This window comes from Diceros bicornis, chromosome 2 (assembly GCF_020826845.1).
Source record: "Diceros bicornis minor isolate mBicDic1 chromosome 2, mDicBic1.mat.cur, whole genome shotgun sequence".
Classification (NCBI taxonomy): Eukaryota; Metazoa; Chordata; class Mammalia; order Perissodactyla; family Rhinocerotidae; genus Diceros; species Diceros bicornis.
The window spans coordinates 57,777,092-57,798,217 of NC_080741.1; the positions used below are offsets into that span (position 1 = coordinate 57,777,092).

At 35.9% G+C, this 21,126-nt stretch overlaps 1 protein-coding gene and 1 pseudogene across 16 annotated transcripts in view; one reads left to right on the forward strand and one right to left on the reverse strand.

The window, feature by feature from the left end:
* SLMAP (sarcolemma associated protein) overlaps nucleotides 1-21,126 on the forward strand; it is a 153,529-nt gene that overhangs the window by 23,019 nt on the left and 109,384 nt on the right. The gene's annotated exons all lie outside the window — the stretch shown is intronic.
* Nucleotides 14,289-20,854, reverse strand: LOC131411327 (pyruvate dehydrogenase E1 component subunit alpha, somatic form, mitochondrial-like; annotated as a pseudogene).

The window sequence follows — 21,126 nt, forward strand, 5'->3', positions numbered from 1 at the left end:
ATTTCTGGGCTCTTGATTCTGTTCCATTGATCTGTGTCTCTTTTTGTGTCAGTACCATGCTGTTTTGATTACTCTAGCTTTGATAGTGTATTTTGAAATCAGGGAGTGTGATACCTCCAGCTTTGTTCTTTTTCCTCAGGATTCCTTTGGCTTTTTGGGGTATTTTGTTGTTCCATATAAATTTTAGGATTCTTTGTTCTGTTTCCCTGAAAAATGTTATTGGAACTTTGACAGGGATTACATTGAATCTGTAGATTGCTTTAGGAATATGGACATTTTAACTATATTAATTTTTCCAATCTGAGATCATGGGAATATCTTTCCATTTCTTTGTGTCTTCTTCAATTTCTTTCAACAATGTTTTATAGTTTTCAGTGCACAGGTCTTTCACCTCTTTGGTTAAATTTATTCCTAGGTATTTTATTCTTTTTGTTGCAATTGTGAATGGGATTGTATTCTTAATTTCTCTTTCTTCTACTTCGTTGTTAGTGTATAGAAATGCAACTGATTTTTATATGTTAATTTTGTATCCTGGAACTTTACCATATTCATTTATTATTTCTAAAAGTTTTTTGGTGGATTCTTTAGGGTTTTCTGTATATAAAATCCAGTCACTGCAAATAGTGACAGTTTTACTTCTTCCTTTTCAACTTGGATCCCTTTTATTTATTTTCCTTGCCTGATTTCTCTGGCTAGGACTTCCACTATTATGTTAAATAAGAGTGGCAAAAGTGGGCATCCGTTTGTGGTTCCTGTTCTTAGAGGGATAGCTTTTAGTTTTTCTCCATTGAGTATGATATTAGCTGTGGGTTTGTCCTATATGGCCTTTATTATATTGAGGTACTTTCCTTCTATACCCATTTTATTCAGAGTTTTTGTCATAAATGGCGCCTGTGTCTTGTCAGATGCTTTCTCTGCATCTGTTGAGGTGATCATGTGATTTTTATTTATTTATTTATTTTGGTGAGGAAGAGCAGCCCTGAGCTAACATCTGCCAATCCTTCTCTTTGCTGAGGAAGACTGGCCCTGAGCTAACATCCATGCCCATTTTCCTCCACTTTATATGAGACGCTGCCACAACGTGGCTTGCCAAGCGGTGCGTCGGTGTGCGCCCGGGATCCGAACCGGCAAACCCTGGGCCGCCGCAGCAGAGCACACGCACTTAACCGCTTGCGCCACCGGGCCGGCCCCCATGATTTTTATTCTTCATTTTGTTAATGTGGTGTATCATGTTGATTGATTTGCAGGTATTGAACCATCCCTGCATCCCTGGAATAAATCCCACTTGATCATGGTGTATGATCTTTTTAATGTGTTGTTGTATTTGATTTGCTAGTATTTTGTTGAAGATTTTTGCATCAATGTTCATCAGTGATATTGGCCTGTAATTTTCTTTTTTCTGTGTTGTCCTTGTTTGGTTTTCATATCAGGGTAATGTTGGCCTCGTAGAATGAGTTAGGAAGCTCCCCCTCCTCTTTAATTTTTTGGAAAAGTTTGAGAGTCATCTGTGGTTTTTAAGATACATTGATGCCTGTGCCCATCCCCCAGAGAATATGATTTAATACTTATAAATTATTCATATTTTAAAAATACATACATTGTTAATATCCATGAAGATTGTTGACCGCATGACTATACTATTTTGATGGAATAGTGATAAGTGAAAATACATTTACCTAACTGTACATTTCTGTGTTTAAGTGGAGTAAGGTGACAACTTTTATCATAGGCATTTATCTTCCTATTTAGACTGCTGATAGCTCAAAAAGAAAAAACCCTACTTAAAAAAATATGCAAGAAAAAAAACCACATGGAAAATATCCTGTGTGACTTTTGGTTAGTGATATTTGTAAACTGCCTATATAGATGTTGTTATAGTGAAGTTTCCTTCTGAAATGATTATGTCATTCATTTTGAAGTGCTGTTATAGTTTTAGATTCTTTAGAATAAAAATAGGGGCCGGCCCGGTGGCGCAATTGGTTAAGTGCACGCGCTCTGCTGCGGCGGCCTGGGGTTCACTGGCCCGGATCCCGGGCGTACACCGACGCACTGCTTGTCAAGCCGTGCTGTGTCAGCATCCCATATAAAATGGAGAAAGGTGGGTACGGATGTTAGCCCAGGGCCAGTCTTCCTCAGCAAAAAAAAGGAGGAGGATTGACAGATGTTAGCTCAGGGCTGATCTTCGTCACACACACACAAAAAATAAAGGATAAAAATAGCAGGAGTGTTTAGGAAAATCACAAAGATTGAGAATCTGTTTGTAGTATTAACTTAATGTTAAAATTTCTATTCCTCTCACCTTATGTGGTTTTTAATGCATGTACTCCAGTGTGAAATAAAATGCTAGCAAGATTTAGCAAACATAAGCATTTACTTGATTTTAGAGAATTTGAGGTACATCTCAATCTATATAAAATTTAAACTCAAATATATTCTATTAGTTTAGGAATTACACCAGTCATAATTATGTCCGAGTTGTCTGACACCCTGAGGAAATAAGTCATTTTACAAAATAGGATTTTCTGATGAGCTGAAAATTTACACCTTTTGCACTCAAATCATTTTTACTTTTTTTTTTTTTTTTTTTTTTGGTGAGGAAGATTAGCCCTGAGCTAACATCTGTTGCCAATCCTCCTGTTTTTGCTGAGGAAGATTGGCCCCTGGGCTAACATCGGTGCCCATCTTCTTCTGCTTCATATGGGGGACACCTGCCACAGCATTGGCTTGATGAGCAGTGTGTAGATTTGCACCTGGGATCTGAACCTGCGAATCCCAGTTTGCTGAAGCAGAGCATGGGAACTTAACCGCTGCGCCACCAGGCCGGCCCCCCAAATCACTTTTGGTTGGAAATTTTCCTAAAGTGATTAAACATTTCCCTGTGACCTTAAATAGAGTAAAGGACATAACCTTTTCTTAATGACCTAGTTGTATTTTCTAATAGAGTTATGCACTTAGAGGTATTAGAGGCAATATGTTTTTTACCCTGGTGCTAAGTGACTTCAGATTAACATGTTTTAAGATTACTGAATTAGTTTTTTTTTTTAACCTTTTTTTTTTTTGAGGAAGATTGGCCTTGCACTAACATCTGTTGCCAATCTTCCTCTTTTTTTTTTCTTTTTTCCCCTCAAAGCCCCAGTACGTAGCTGTGTATCATAGTTATAGAGTTGTAGCTCTCCTATGTGGGGTGCCGCCTCAGCATGGCTTGATGAGCAGCAAGTAGGTCTGCGCCCAGGATCTGAACTGGGGAACCCTGGGCCACTGAAGTGGAACACGCAAACTTAACCGATATGCCACCAGGCCGGTCCTGAATTATTTTTTTTGTAATGTGTTGGTTCTTCTGAGTTGTTATTTGTCAGTTTTCTGGGTCAGCCATTTCTTTAGGAACTGTTTAGAAACAATGTAACTAAACATATGTAAATATGGATCTCTGAGGAAGCATGTGAATTTTTTAGTGCATGAACTGAGACATCTGCTCCCACACTTCTGTTCTTTCCTTTCTGATTATCAAGTGAATATGTTGTAAGTAAAGTGGTATTATTGGAATCTTTGATAAATATATTGCTGAAATCTTTTAGAAAAACGTTAGGATATTTAACCTAAGATAAGGTAACAAATGACTATGAGATCTCTTCAGCTTTTTGCAGTATAAGTCATTTTGATCTCTGACTTTTCTTTACAATGTAAGTTATGTTTGTCTTACATTTTCAAAATTTTCAGTAACTTTGTAGCTTCATTTATTGGAAAATAAATGATGGGTACCTTTATAGGTATTTCAGCAATCATTTATCAGCCTTCTACTAGCAGGTGCTAGAGATGAAAAAACAAGTGTCTTCTTGAAATCATAAGTCTATTTGAATAAGACAATAAAAAAACCTTTAAGTATAGTATAATTTTATAGCAGTATATGTCTGGGTATTATGATATTATAGAGGAGGAGCATCTAATTCAGTGTATCAGTTAGTTTCTGCAATTTATACTGTGGTAATAAACAACACCAAGACCTTGGTGCCTTATAACAAAGATTTGTTTCTTGCTCATGTTACATATTTAGGTAGATGGCAGCTCCATCCACAGTTGTTCTCCTTTCTAGAATCAGGGTAAATGAGCAGCTCTGATCTAGGACATGTTCCGGTGGTAGAAGGAAAAGAGCTATGCAGAGCTGTAGAATTACAATTAAAGCTTCTGTTCAGAAATGGCGTATGTCACTTCCACTCACCTTTCATTGGCCAAAGCAAGTCACATGTCTAAGCGTGATGCAGTTGGGTAGGGAAGTGTAATTAATATTCATTTAGTAAAGAGCAGTGGAATAATTGAGTACAGTCATACATTCTCCTACACTTGACTTACTTTCCAACACAAAGTGAAAATTATGTAGCTTTGGGAGCTATCAAATAAGAATGCATTTTAGCAAAAATAAAGTTGTTTTACAGTCCCTTATGAGCGTCCTGATATCCATAAAGCAAAAAATGGTTTGTATCTCTATCGGAGAAGAGGAAATTAAGGCAGAAAGAAATTATAATTTGAAATAGTGTTGTTCTTTTTATAAGAGAAGACTATATCATTGATACACTGCTTAGTATCTTTTATGAATAGCTCTGACATTGAGTTATGGGGTTTAGTCATAAGTGTTTTTTTTTCCCCCAGACGTCTCTTCAATCTACTTTATCTTGGCTATTCATGTACTTTGTCATGAACTGAATCTACATCAATCATATTTTCAAATAAAACACTGGGATATATTAGTTCATAGGGTCAAACGTTAGAGTACTTAAAATAGAGAGTGACATAAATTATACAGCATTTGCTTATTTGGCATCTCTTTATTAAGCATCTACTATGTGGCATGTTTGCCAGCTGACAGGGAGACAAGGGTAAATAGATGGGACCCCTCCTTCAGTGATTCTGTATAAGTGGACATGTCTACAGATAATTACAAAATAGTGAAATAATTGCTAAGAGAGGTACTATTCAAATGAACTTCAGTAGAAATGTTGAGGATGGAATGACTAATTGATAAGGCAGTGAAGGAGAGAATAGGATGGCTTCTCCACAGGTGACATCTGAAACAAGTCTTAAAAGAAGAGTAGGATTTTAGCATGCATATGAAGGGAAGTACATTTTAGGCAGCACTAATAAATAGCATGAGTAATAACATGAAGAAGTAAAAATAGGTGGCTTGTTTGAGAAACTTGGAGTGATTTTGTGTGACATCGTATGGGGGAAGGGACAGAAGATGAGGCAGAAAAGGTAGTTTAGGACCAAGTCATGAAGGATTTTAGTGTCATGCTGCATTTTCCTTTAGGACAGGTGGTGATGAGTTCCAAAAGATTTTAAGTAATAGAATCATATGGTTAGATCTTTGTTTTTAGAGCAGCAGTCTTGGTGATAATGTGGAAGCCATTGGAATTGTGCCTAGAGGCAAGGAGACCTAGTAGAGTGATATCGTAGAAAGGACAGTTAGAAATAAATTCCTGGAATGCAACCCAATCATCTGGATTGAGGGAGACAGATTTGGGAGTCATCAACCAATGTAGTGAAGGCTGTAGGAAATACTCTCCCCAGGAAGTTTGTACATCTCTAGAAAAGTAGAAGCTGGTGAAGAACCCTGGGCATGATCAACATTTGAACAGCTAGCAGGGAGAAAGAAAACAGAGTTGGAGAACAGCCTGAGAAGTAGGGGGACCAGGAAAGATTGGATTTGTGAGGAATAAGGCAGGGGAGAGTTTTTGAGAAGATGATTGCTAATAGCACTCAAATGTCACCTTATAAAGGCTGAAAGTCGTCCTTGGATTTGGCAGGCAGGGGTCTCATCAGTGGCTTGAGGGCTATTCAGTAGAGTAGTGGGTATGGAAGCTCTCTGGCAATGGGTCAAGAAGCCTGTAGGTTAGTGAGTGTGACAGCTCTGAAAGTGCTTGATTGAGTGAATGCAGAGGGTAATTAAGGGCTTTTCCATATGAAAGATATGTGTATGTACACTTCAATGATGATAATTTGTTTCTTCTCCAGTTTTAATTGTTGCTACTTGCAAGGAGACTGTGGTGGTTCCCCAGGTATATGTCGGGGTGTGTGTGGAGTGAGAAAAGCCTCAGAGGTTAGGCACTCCCTATCCAGATTAATTTGTCAATAGACTTAAATGTATGTTGAAGTCTTGTTGAGTTAAATATAATTTGTGCAAATGGGACATGAGTCACAGATGTCTAAAATATATAGGAATGTTAAAATTTTCTAATGCTGCACAAACTAGAAATTCAGTAGCCAAAGATGATATTCTCTAGTACTTTTTTGATGTTCTGAGTTTTTAACACTGGGAATTTATCTTTGCATTTCTATTGGTAAAAAAAAGTACTTCTATGCAAAGTTTGTGTATATATGTGTGTAAATGTGTGTGCATGTGTATAGCTGCATATATATCCAGCTCTTACTCTGTCCAAAGTATATGAATGAGAGACTCTCTGAGGATGACTTAATCTGGGGATGACTGATAGTTATTTTACATTTGGCCAAAATTAAATTTTTAGCATAAATCCTATAATAGTCAACAGAAGGGTTAAACGTTTTAGTATCCATCCTGACAAACACCTAACTGTTAAAGAATGGTTATAGGAACTTATAAACCAAGTGTGAAAAAAGAAGAAACACCGTGATAAAATTTGAATATTTTTGCAATGAGAGATGTATTTTGTGAATTATCAAATTCTCTTAATTTTATGGTACTTTGGTCACTTATTTTCTATTTATATAATTTTATAATAGTTTTTCAGTTTTGCATTCTTGTTTTTGTGGTAGGTGCTGAATATGTGACTATTAAAATATACTGTCAACATTTTAAGTAAAAAGGAGGATATCAAGCAATTATTAATTAAACATTCCTCTGAATAATTCCACTGAATTTATACTATATGAAATAAGATCATGTATGCAGGACTGTTTTATAAACTTGGTACTTAGAAATTAAGTAATTAATTTTACATATGGAGATATATTTAAGATACTCTAAATTTAATAGAAAAACATGATTAAGTTACTTTGGAGCAAAGTGGTCAAATAAAATATTTTCAATTACAAAGAGTTATATCCTTGAATGTAAAGATAATAAAGATGTACTAAAATATATATTTCAAATACCTTTTATGAGTTCTTGGATGGAAAAACTTATTTTGAGCGGAAGAGTAGGGGAAAAAGGAGATTTTGGAAGAATGGCTTTTTATGAGTTTTGGCCCAGTATAAGTATATAGCGACAGTCTTGCTTTTTAAAAATGAACCATTTTATTTAGCATATGTTGCAGTTCTGAAGACTGGTACTCTTTTACTTGCACAATGCTTTCTCTTGTAGAGCATGTATGTCAAAACTCAGAATCTGCAGAGTCACTTCCTTATTGTAAATCCGGCTCTGCTACTAAGAATATGCCTGAAACAGAGTGTAAATTTCTCAGGGTCTTGAAAAACAGTTTGAGGACGAAAAAAAAGTTAAGGTATGATAAATTTTCTAAGTTATGACTATTTAAAAGTTCACTTCAATATTTTCAATATAATTTTTTTTAAACTATCAAATGAACTTCTGTATCAACAGAAAACTCCAAAAATTGCTTAAGTTTTTTTGTCATAGCATCTGAGTTCGCTTAGGTTAAGTACTTAAAAATTGTAATTTTACTGAGTAATAGAGATCTCTCATACTTGAACCAATTTACGTCCTTTACTAAACTTTAGAATTGAAACTGATCTGTATAAAGACATATCTATTTATTAATGCAAAGCAAAACAACATTTCATCTCAAATTTTGCTTGATATCAAATAAAGTCCTTAATAGAGGTAAATCTAAAACAGTATTGAAATGTGAGAAGTATAACAGGATGTTTTAGTGGGCTTTTTAGGGGGTTCAAAAGGAATTGTTTGAACTTGAACTACAGCTTAATTGCATGTCTGTTGCCTGCAGGTATCTTGTTTAAAAAGAAAAGTGAAGTGAAATGAACCAACTAGTGACATTTGTCATTATTCTAACAATAGAGTACTTTGATGTAAAGAATAAAATTTTGTAACAGTTGTGTTAAGTATTTAAATGCAGCCTTCTTAGTGGTATTTTTATATAAAATACCTTTTGTTGGTATTGATTTTACTATTTATGTGACAGATACAGAAACTTTTTATACATGTACTAATGCTTTAAAATAAGTGTCTTTTTTTATTCTCCATGTAAACTTAATAAGTAAATTAGCTGAATCAGTCGTTGTTAGAAATTGTCCTTATCTCTGTCATGACATTTATCACTGTTTTGTAGTTTTTTCTTGTCTGTTATCCTGAATTGAATTCCTTTAAGGTGAGGGGACTTTGTCTTACTTCTGTGTCCATTGTTCTAAGTTTAGTTAGAATTGAATAGATTTTAACAGTTAGATTTTATATTTTCTCCTTGTATCTCTTAGATATTGATTTTTGTCTGTTATATTTTACTTAAATCATACTTTGTCTTTATGGGACTTTATCTTCTGTATTGTGTGTTCCTTTAACTTGACCTGATGAGTTATAAGTGTATATAGTTATTTTTACCATTTAAATAGTTAACTTTTTAGAAGTGTACTGACAATTGTAAAAAATAAAGGAAGTTTATGAATATGTTTAAATGTTTAACAACATAAGCAAGTTATGTAGGCTTCTTATCTGCTTCCAGTCAGTGTGGTATTTAGAGGGAAATTCTTTGCTTCCCTGAAACTCTAGTTTTAGATCTCAGATATCTCTGGCCTTTCATCCATTAGGATTCCATTTCTAGATTTATAGAATTCCCTGATCTAGATGTGAATTCTGAAAACATATGCACAGTGTTCTGTAGATTTTAAAGTGCTGTTAATTCATTTAGCTGTTATTGTTGAGCACTTCCTATGTGCTAAGCACTGTTCTAGTTAAACAAAATAAAGTCCTGCCCCCATGGAGCTGACATTCTAGCATGCAGCATGCCCGTCCATCTTTCATCATCACCTCAGCTTATTTAGGACAAATACTTCTGATTTATTGACAGGGAATCCAACATAGTTCAGTTCATCTTATCCTACAGATTTGCTGTGTAAAAGGAATACTATCATGTATCCCCAGAGTATTCTGGTTAAATTTCAGTTTTGCCCTCAATTACTAGTACTCTGCGTTTGGTGAAATCTGTCCCTATCTCCCTCAATTTTATAAATTTAGATCATATATGTATCTTCCTGACCTTGTGCTTTACTAACAGGTAAAGCTTCACTTAAATTATTTTTTGAAGTCGTCAGGGAGCCTCTTAGATGAGTCATTGAATGATTTTGTTTTGGTGATTGTTGTTTTTGCTTTCTTTCTGCTCTGAAACTCACTTTTCCATCTTCCTCAGTATGAATTTTAATAGAACTTTTCAAACTTTACTTTGCATGACACTGTACTTTCCTAGTCCTTAATTTTTTGACAGTTTTAATTAACATCTTGATCTTTGTTTCCATTGTCTATGGTTTCCATAAAGACTTTGTCTTTATCCTTTGGATTTTTCCCCCCAGATTCTCTCTCAAAATTCACATACAGTCGTAAATTACCACTTCTAAGCACTTTATTTCAGAATTTATCTCCTTATCATGAATTACCTAACCATATTTTTAGTTTATTTTTAATTTTTTAAAGCGTACACTTAAGTGGTTTTTTAGTATATTCACCAAATTGTGCAGCTATTACTACTATTTAATTCCAGAACATTTTCATTGCCTTGAAAAGAAACGCTGTACCGCTTAGCAACCCTCCCCATTTCCTTCTCTCCCAGCCCTTGGCAACCACTAATCTTTCTTTCTTTCTCTATATATTTTCCTATCTGGATATTTCATATAAATGGAATCATATAACATGTGGCCTTTTGGGTCTTGCTTCTTTCATTCAGCATAGTGTTTTCAAGGTTCATCCATATTGTAGCATGCTTCGGTACTTCATACCTTTTATTGCCAAATTATATTCCATTTTAGGGATATACAGCATTTCATTTATCCATTCATTGGTTGATGAACATTTGGGTTGTTTCTACTTTTTGGCTGTTACCAACAATGCCACTGTGAACATACATGTACAAGTTTTTGTGTGGACATATGTTCTCAGTTCTCTTGGTTATGTACCTAGGAGTAGCATTGCTGGATCATATTGTAACTCCATATTTAACATTTTGAGGAATTGCCAAACTGTTTTCCCAGGTGGTTATACTACTTTACATTCCCACTAGCATTTTCTCCATTTCCTGGCCAACACATGTTGTTGTCTCTGTTTTTTATTGTAGCCATCTAGTAAGTATGAAGTGGTATCTCATTGTGTTTTTGATTTGCATTTCACTAGTAATTAATAATGTTGAGCATCTTTTCATGTACCTGTTGCCATTTGTATATATTTTTGGAGAAATGTCTGTTCATATCCTTTCCCTATTTTAAAAATTAGGTTATTTATCTTTTTATTGTTGAGTATATATTCTGGATACAATTCCCTTATCAGATGGATGATTTGCAAATATGTTTTCCTGTTCTGTAGATTGTCTTGATGATGCCTTTTAAAAATTATTATGGAAAAATATACATAACATAAAATTTATCATTTTTACCATTTTAGATGTACAATTCAGTGGCATTAAATACATTCACAGTGTCGTGCAACCATCACCTTCATCTCCAGAACTTCTCCATCATCCCAAACAGAAAGTCTGTACCCATTAAACAATAACTCCCGTTCTCCTCCCCCAGTCCCTGATAACCACTATTTCTACTTTGTGGCTCTATGAATTTGCCTATTCTAGATGCCTCATATAAGTGGAATCATATAATATTTGTCCTGATGGTGTCGTTTACAGCACAAAAGTTTTTAATTTTTAAGGTCAATTTGTCTTTTATTTTTTAATAATTTTTAATGATCTTAAAATTTTTAATTTTTATTGTCACTTGTGCTTTTAGTGTCATATCTAGGAAGCCATTGCCTAATCCAAGGTCATGAAGATTTATTTTAACCATTTTTGAGTACTTTCTTACTTGGCCCTCCCATCCATATTTAAAACATCCATATAACTATCAAAGGTTTTAGGAAAGTTTATTAAATATTCTCTTTAAAATTTTTTGATCAAGGTAGTGGGTTTCAATCTTTAGAATCTCCTAGTATGCTTACTAAAACACAGGTTCCTCAGATGATTTTTATGCATTTGTAGTAAACTTGTAGGAGACTTGGCATCATGTGGTTGAAAAAGTGTGGGATTAAAATACTCCAGTATAGTGATTAAGAGCATGGATCCTGGAGCCCGACTATCTGGATGTGAATCGTGGCACTGTCACTTTCTAGCTGTATCATCTTGGGCAAGTCACTTGTTCTCTCTAGGCATTCATTTCCTCTCTCATTGGATTGTTGCAAGGGTTCAACAAGCTAATACTATCTGTAAAGCACTTAGAACAGTTTGGCAATAGTAAGCACCACGTAAGTGTTAGGTATTGTTATACTCTTTATGTAATGTTATTTCTAGGGACTTAATCTAAGAACATTATCAGAGATGTTGCATAAAGATGTATGTATAACAGCTTCATCACAGAGATTAATTGCAAGAAATCTACCTTATGTAGTCAGTAGACCTATGGTTAAATAAATTAATGAAATTTATGAAGTGTCATTTGCCATTTAGTCATATTTTCAAAAAATATTTATGCCATGGGAAAATAATGATATAAGGGAAAAAGTAAAATAAATATACAACTATATATAAAGTATGTCTCTTAGCCTCTTTAAAAATATGGGGCAGGGAAGTGGAATGTTATTCTTGCAGTGCATATAAAGAAATATGTTAAACTGTTGACGGTGGTTATCCTTGGAAGCTGAGAGGAGTGATTTTTAATTTTCTTCTGTACTTTATTGTACTCTCCTGACTTCAACAATAAATATCTTATTCTCAGAAAAACAAATTATTTTTGAAAAAGACTAAATGGGGGGAAAAGCCCACTGTGAAATAGGAAAAATGATAGGAAAATAGGAAAAGCCCTATGTGAAATAGGAAAGCGTATGTGAATAGGAAACCTGAGTCCTAATACCAGTACTACTGTTAAATAGTTTTGAGCCTTGAATGAATTTTATCTCTTCCTCAGGGAACACAGTTTTCTCATCTGCAAAGTGAGGAGTTGGACTAAAATTACAAAGGCAGTACAGTAGAGTAATTAAGAGCTGGGAGGTCAGAAGTGGGGAGTTAGGGACTACAGCCGAGGAGATCATTGCATGAGTTCATATCCTGATTCTTATTTGCTTCGTGAATTCTGGCAAGTAATTTAGCCTCTCTGTCCCTCAGTTTTCTTGTTTATAAAGTGGGGATAATAATACCTCATAGGGGAGTTGTGAGAATTAAATGAGTTAATATATATAAAGGGCTTCATAATATAGAATCTGGCACACAGTAGGGACTCAACAAATGTTAACTATTTTTACTGGTATATGAGATCTTTTCTAATGCAGTCATTTATTGCCAGTAATATTTTTAGTCAAATGAGTGATTCTTGAATTTGTCTATCATCTGACAGTTTAGCTAATTTTCTATTTAGATATTTTTGAGATTGTGGAGGCTGTTTATTTGTGACATAGAATATGTTGGAGTCCCTGGCCCCTTCCTCCAGTTTTGCTTATTTGTCTTGCATTCTTGCACAGCCAGCTTCTTTGGGGCCCGAAGTTATCTCATCGATGAGGGTATTTTATAGACCTCTTCAGCAGTAAAAATCTCATATTTGATTTTCTAGAGTTTTTTCTGACTCTTTTTGTTCTCAAGCTAATATATGCAGCTTAATCTATCTGTAATTAAGTTGCATAAGCTGTTAGGTTGTACCTGTTTTTCTTCAACTGATGTTTCAATTTTAAACTTAGGAAATGGCATAAAGCCGAAAGGAGTGTTATAGCTCAATGGAGTAGCGCATTCTAGGAAAAGCTAACATTATAAGATAAACTCAGCTAGAAGTTGGTAGAGCACGACCTATAGTGTAACTCAATTCATGCATAGATGTTATTTAATTTAATTCCAGAAAAAGGATGTATCTAAAAGCTTTAAGAGGGAAATCTGAGTATGTGAAAATCACTCAGAGTCAGCAACCATGGTGAAATTCATTTTGGAACTGCGAACAAAGACTACAGAAATACGTGACTTTCATGATATTATATCCTTTTCTTTCACTGACTATATGAGATAATTAAATCTTTAGTGAAAAGTGACTCAGCTATTCCATTGCTTTGGAAATTTTTGTTTGTGAGCAAGTCATTCTGTGATACCTCAGTTTATAATGGCAGTCATAATGAAGATGATTATATTTTTTCCCTACTAGGGGTAAGAAGGAAAGTTATATTTTAATACATTTATTCTTAGATCTTCAGAAGCTCTCTCCTCTGTGTGGTGTAGTTGCAGTAGGCAACCCACTATTGTTGGGGTCATTATTTCTGTGTTAGAGAATAAATTAGTAGAGTTAACATTGTCAGGAAGCAAAAGGCAAGAGTTTGACTGGCACAGTTAAAGGATACAATTTGTTACTTATAACAAATATTAGAGGATATTTTCCTCTAATTGTAATAACTTTTGTTTATAAAACATACCTAGCTCACCCCCATACCAGGAGTGAGGTGGTGCGTTTTCTGGCTTGATGGGCAAAAATCAAGACAGCTTTGACTCATTGACAGAAGAGGGGAGAGCTCTGCTTGCCTTAGGGGTTGGATTTTATTTTAGGGTGAATTGTTTGTGTAAGTATGGATATAAGAGAGTCCCTACCCTACACGTAAAATATCTTATTCTGTCTTCCCAGAGATTTAACTCAATGCCTCCAAATTCCCTGAGTGTATATATACTTTTTGTATCTTCTACTATTTGGGTCATGTTAATTACGTAGTGTTGATATTTCTCCCTCCAAGTTTTTCTTTCTGAATGTAAGAATTTATGAGATTCTCCTTTAAACACTTTGAGGTGTTTTTTGTGTTTGTTGGTTTGTTTCAGTTAAAAGAAATTGCATTTTTTAATATAGAAGAGACTGGTAACACGTTTGCTTCTGTGGAGGGAAATTGGGAAACTGTGGGACATAGCAAAGAAGATGCACTTTTCATTGCACCACTGGACCTTTGGAACCCATTACGTTTTTTCCCCCAACTTTTTAAACTTAATTTTGTAGCATAGTATAAACACATTGGCAAATATTTTATTTGTTTTTTATGGGTTTTATTCCTTTTAAAGTTGAGACCACAAAGTTTCTTAAAGTTGACCATGACTGTCCCATTGCAGGCATAATAATAAATTTACAGTCTTCCTTTAAATGATCTAGTTAAACTTGATCCACAGATTTGCACCATAAACTTCAAAAGGTGGATCGCTGCTGTGGATGTGATGACCTAATTCTTCCAAAGGTGGTTCGGAATCAGCTATAGTAAACTAGACAGTATTCTCCATTTCTTTCCTCACTGCACTGTCAGCTTCCTTTAATTCTTCAACACTGGCAATATTGCCGTGTGCTGTTCTATCTTTGAGAAGCATAATAAGGTCACTTTTCTTCTTGAATTTCTTCTCATGTACGATGACTGACTCCAGGATCACTCGTACTGTGTCCTTAATAATAGTAAGTCTGCAGTGTTGTCCCCTTTACAGATCTGTAATATAATAGCAGGTACAATCCTTTGTTGCTTCCTGAACACATAGAACATCCATTCCATCTGCCCTTAGCCCAGGAATAAAATTGCCTCTCTTGTAGTAATCAGTGCTGGCTGCTGCTCTCTCAACAGATGCTCCCATTCCATAGCAATTATTCTCACAGATGAAAATAAACAATGATTTCCACAAAGCTGCCATATTGTAAGCTTCAAATATAAAGTCAAGCAGACCTCGTCTTTTCCGTTATACTTATAGGTCAGACCAATACCAACTCTCACGGGGACATGAGCTCTGACAGTGCCTCAGAAGTTCTTGGTGTACATGTGCATTTATCCTACTTTTCCTTTAGTGCACCTTTTTCTTTGTCCGGTAAACTCTACAAATTTCTGGGCCAGAAGGTCCACAATAAAGCTAAAGCCGTAAACCCGATAGGATGCGATGAGATGATCTACACTATTTATCCTGCTATCAAGCCCCCCCCCAAACTTCTTGACGTTACACAAGTGACAGAAACCACTAATAATTTTGTTTAATTCCATTGGTGAATAGTCTGTATCATCCTGTACTGTTTGAATCCCTCTTCCCTGCTGAGCACTATTGTGATAGGAGGGCCCTCTTCAAACCCATGAAGGTTACGTTTCTTAATTTCAAGTGTAGCATCGTTTGCAAAGTTACGGGATATGCCACCAACACTCTCCTACCCAAAACATTTGGGAAACAGTGAGTATCTTCCTCTCAGAGCATCTTCCTCCTGAGTGCAGGCCATGGTGGTGGCGGTGATGATGTCATGCTGTGCACTGGGCCATAGGCCCACAAACATTTTTCAAGGGTGTCTGATATTCATGGATGGGGCTGTAATGTTCTTAACCATTCTTCCATTGTTGAATATTCACGTAGTTTACCTTTTTTAAAACTATTATAAATTTTGCTTTACTGAATATCTTTATTCGTATTTTTTATTACTTCTTTAGGCTGGATTCTCAGAAGTGAATCAAAAGACACGTTTTAAAAAATTATTTTATTGAGGTCATATTGGCTTATGACATTGTATAAATTTCAAGTATACATTATTGTATTTCAGTTTCTGTGTAGACTGCATTGTGTTCACAACGAGTAGTCTGGTTTTTATCAGGCACTATACATGTGTGCCCCTCTACCTCTTTCGCCCTCTCCTCACTCCCTTCCCTTCTGGTAACCACCAGTCTGTTCTCCTTATCTATGTCTGTTTGTTTATTTTCCACATATGAGTGAATTCATATGGTATTTGTCTTTCTCTGTCTGACTTAGTTCACTTAGCTTAATACCCTCAAGGTCCATCCATGTTCTTGCAAATGACACGATTTTGTCTTTTTTTATGGCTGAATAGTATTCCATTGTATATATATATCACATCTTTTTTATCTGTTCATCCATTGATGGGCACTTGGGTTGCTTCCATGTCTTGGCTATTGTGAATAATACTGCAATGAACATACGGGTGCATAAATCTTACTGAATTATTGATTTCATGTTCTTTGGATAAATACCCAGTAGTGGAATAGCTGGATCATGGTGTATTTCCATTTTTAATTTTTTGAGTAGTACTTATGCTATTTTTCATAGTGGCTGTACCAGTTTGCATTCCCACCAGCAGTGTATGAGGGTTCCCTTATCTCCACATCCTCTCCAACACTTGTTATTTCTTTTTTTTTTTTTTATAATTTTATTTATTTATTTTTTCCCCCAAAGCCCCAGTAGATAGTTATATGTCATAGCTGCACATCCTTCTAGTTGCTGTATGTGGGACGCGGCCTCAGCATGGCTGGAGAAGCGATGTGTCGGTGCGCGCCCGGGATCCGAACCCCGGGCCGCCAGCAGCGGAGTGCGAGCACTCAACCGCCAAGCCACAGGGCTGGCCCGAACACTTGTTATTTCTTATCTTGTTAAGTATAGCCATTCTGATAGGTGTGAGGTGATATCTCATTGTAGTTTTGATTTGCATTTCCCTGATGATTAGTGATGTTGAACATCTTGTCATGTGCCTGTTGGCCATCTGTATATCTCCTTTGGAAAAATGTCTGTTCATATCTGTCCATTTTTTGATTTGGTTGTTCATTTTTTTGTTGTTGAGTTTTATGAGTTCTTTATATATTTTGGAAATTAACCCCTTGTCAGGTATATGATTTGCAAATATTTTCTCCCAGTTGATGGGTTGTCTTTTTGTTTTGTTGATGGTTCCCTTTGCTGTGCAGAAGTTTTTTAGTCTGATGTAGTCCCATTTGTTTATTTTTTCTTTTGTTTCCCTTGCCTGCGTAGACATGGTATTCGAAAAGATACTGCTAAGACCAGTGTCAGAGAACATACTGCAAAGGGCACATTTTTAAAGCTCCCTTGGTGTGCCTCACCGGACTGCTTTCAAGACAGGTTGTGCTAATTTATACTCCCATGACCAACTAGTGAAAAGTTTTCTCTTATGTCACCCTAGGAAGCACTAAATATTTATTATTTAAAATACTTTCTGCTACTTTTATCAGTAACAAATTGAATCCTTTAAATTTTTCTATTTCATGATTGTTTAATGTGTGTGTGTATATATTTCGATATTCTTTTTATCCTTCCTCTGTTCATTGGCTTTTTAAAAGCAGCTTTATTGAGGGGCCAGCCCGGTGGTGCAGCGGTTAAGTGCGCACCCTCTGCTTCGGCGGCCTGGGGTTCGCAGGTTCGGATCCTGGGTGCGCGGTGACGCACCGCTTGTCAAGCCATGGTGTGGCGGTGTCCCATACAGAGGAAGGTGGGCACAGATGTTAGCCCAGGGCTGGTCTTCCTCAGCAAAAGAAAGAGGAGGATTGGCATCAACTGTTAGCTTAGGGCTGATCTTCCTAACACACACACACACAAAAACAGCTTTATTGAGGTATAATTTACACTCCATAAAATTCCCCCATTGTAAATGTATGTTGAGTTTACTTGAAGTTAATGATTTTTAGTAAATCTATTGTTTTGCAACCATCACCACAATCTAGTTGTAAAACATTTCTATCACCCTGAAAAGTTCCCTTGTGCCCCCCTTGTGCCCATTTGCGTTCAGTCCTTGATCTCAGCCTTAGGCAACCACTGATCTGCTTTCTGTCTCTCTAGATTTGCATATTCTAGAAATATCAAAAAACAAAATCATGCTAAATGCAGTCATTTGTGAGTGGCTTCTTTCACTTAGCGTTATGTTTTTGAGGTTCATTTATGTTGTGGAATGTGTCAGTAGTTCGTTCATTTTTATTGCTGATTTATCTTAATTATTCAGTGGTTGATGGACATTTGGATTGCTTCCAACTTTTGGTTATTATGAACAATGCTGCTAGGAACATTTGTGTACAGTTTTTTGTATCCTTCATTTCTCTTGGGTAGATACCTAGAATTAGAATTGCTTGGAGCTCATGAAATTTCATATCAATACTTAGCCACAAAAATGTTTCTTTTAAAGAATAAATGGTAGTACTAGAAAAGAAACACAATTAAATGATGTAAAAGAGTTAAAGTGGAATGATTGGAACAGGCAAGTGAAAAGTTCTAAGATATGTAGTATGACTGTAATAATGTAAACCACTTCAGGATTTATTGGTAGATGAGTAACTACTAGAGCCTAAAACCAAGTAAAGGCAAATAAAATCAATGAGCATCTAAATAAACATTGAAAACTTCAATTCCATGGAAAATGAGAAAAATAGAAATGAATCCAAATTAATCATTTGGATTAATTCTGACAGAAAAATGAATATATGTATATATGTATAACACATAAAATGCCCTTTCCAATATAAAAGAAGGCCATCAAGATTATTGTAGATAAACAGGCCGAAGAAACAAGCAGTCATTTTGTTCAGGATGATTGTATGTAGTAAATAAACATTCATTCTTGCTAGTAACCACAGAAATAAATATTTTACAAATTGGTTATATTAAATTAGCAAAATCAAAATATCTAGTGCTAGAAAGGTTGTGATAGTGATGTTAGCTTTGTATGTTGGTCTAGTCCATGTATAAAGCAATGTGGCCAAGCCTGTCCAGATCCTTGGAGTAGTAAGATTCTGAGGCAACTTCCTTTTTTTTGGCAGAGGAAGATTTGCCCTGAGCTAACGTCCTATACCAAATGAGGGGTATAGGTCTGTGCCTGGGAACTGAACCTGGGCTGCTGAAGCTGTGCGTGCCAAATTTAACCACTAGGCCAGAGGGGCTGGCCTGGTAACTTTCATTTTAGCTTCCTTGAATGTAATTAAAATGTTTTAGTAGTAAATTAATAAGGGAGGCAATAAAGCAAAACATAAAAAAACAGCTGCAGATTTTTCCCATGTGCTAAAGTTGAGTCTGGTCGTGCTTTCCTCCCTACTCTGTCTCTGTGACTCACCCAAACTCTGGAGGCACTAACCTAACAAGCCTTTTTCTCTTTCTGGCCTAGACAGCTGCATGTTTGCTCTGCTGTGGTCTAAATCCTGCTTTTCCAGTTCTGGCTAAATCCTGGATCCAGTTGTTCTTTAATCCAATGACTCACACCTTGGGAGTTCCCCCCACCCCACTCCAAGAAAATGCTATTAACTTTCCCATTTTCAATAAATAATTTTGTCACGTCCTTTCTGTGCTTTGCTGATTTTGCTTTAGGCGCTCATCTGAAATATGCTTCCTGTTGATTTTTTTTAAGTTCTTTGGGGAGTTCTTCTGTATGGGTGGGACCAAACACTTGTGAGTCACTCCCAGTTAGTACAGTACTGCCATCCAAGAGTAAGTGATTTTTTAGTTTGACAAATTGTCTGCCAGAAAGTGATAAAGTAGAACTAGAATCAGAAAACGGAAATTGACCCTTACTTTATTTATTTCCTTCCTGTATCCTTCAGGTTATCTTTTTACTTCCTATGTCAAACATTCTTTCTATTTCTGATAAATTTTTATTGTATTGGTAAGATTTCCCCCAATTACTAGCATTATAGATTTCTGTATGATCTATGCTTAAATACTTGTTATATAAGGCTGTAAGATTTTTATATTGTTAGTTGAGTTTATGTGAAGTCATAGGTGAGGTAATGTGTAACAATCAAGAAGTCAGGCATGATGAAAAGTAAAAGAATTCCTATTTTGTTATGACTGACGACAATTTTTGATTTATTAAGAAATATATTACCAATTTTCTTTGTATAGAGCAACCATAAATACTCTTCTACTAAAACTGTAAATGATCTTCTACTATAGGTACAACCGTGTTTAGTCCTTTAAGTCTTTTCCACTCAGTTTGGCTTGACTACCTGAGAACCTCAGGAAGAGATGGCCCTGTAGGTTCTACTAATTTTTAAAAAATTAATACAACAGAATTGGAAAGTCCAGACTGTTATGTGATTTGACTTTTCTTGACCTTCTCTGATCTCTGCCAGCTGATTCAGGTCACTACAGCATCTCTTTTTACACTGGTAAAAGGTGTAAAAAGAGGTATACAGAGGTATTAGCCCTTGGCTGTTTCTCTGGCCTCTTAGATGTTTCTTTTTTTTGTTTTGTTTTGTTTTGTTTCGTTTCTTTTCCTGATTTTTCTTGTACCTTTCTGACTGTTCTATCTGAAATTCCTTAAAGCATTTTCTCCACTAATTTCTCCTTAAATGTTAGTATTCCTAAAAGTTCAGTCATTGTTTTCTCTGTAAATGTTATTTTTGGATCATCTCATATATTAGAATAATTTTAATAACCACCCAAATGCTGATGCCTTTCAAATACCTTGAGCCCTAAGGTCTGAGTTTTCTGCCCACTGCCTGCTTACATTTACTCACTTGGATGTCCTATAGAGACTCCAAAAGCAATATACCCCAAACCAAAATGGATCAGTCACTACCCCCTCCTCAATATTTCCAAATACAGATAAAGGCATTAGCATCTGCCTAGTAGTAGCCCACACTAGAAACTGCTGCCTTCCACACTGAGCACGTAGGCTCTGTTACTAAGCCCGTAGGCTCTGTTACTAAGCCCCTTGCACTACTTCTAACATTGTCCTTGTTTAGGACCTTATTATTTCTTTGTTTCAATAGCCTCATAGCTGGTCTCCCTACCTTCAGTATAGTACCGCTTAAGCCATTCCCTCCCTGAGTGAAATGTCAGTTTGATCTCAGTACTTCCTGCCTAAATAAACCCTATAGTGGCAAGTCCCCTATCATCTATATGATAAAGATTGTAGTGCTTGATACATCTTAAAAGGCTTAGTGACTGCTTACTTCTTCTGCCTCACCTGTCATTCTCTCTCTTGTACTTCACATGCCAGCCCCCCAACCCATGTTGTTTCTTACCGCTGTTTGCTCATGCTGTATCAGTCCCCTCCCCACTCCTCTTGACTCACTCTTACTCAGTGTGGGACAGCTCCTTCAGGAAGCCTTTTCTGAATCCTCAGCCTTGGGCCAAGTGCCACTCCCTTCTACGGGATCGTTCTTGTTAGGATATGAAACAGTATGATTTTTCTCTTATTAAAAATAAAATTATCTTGACCCCACTTTGCCTTCTAGCTACTGCT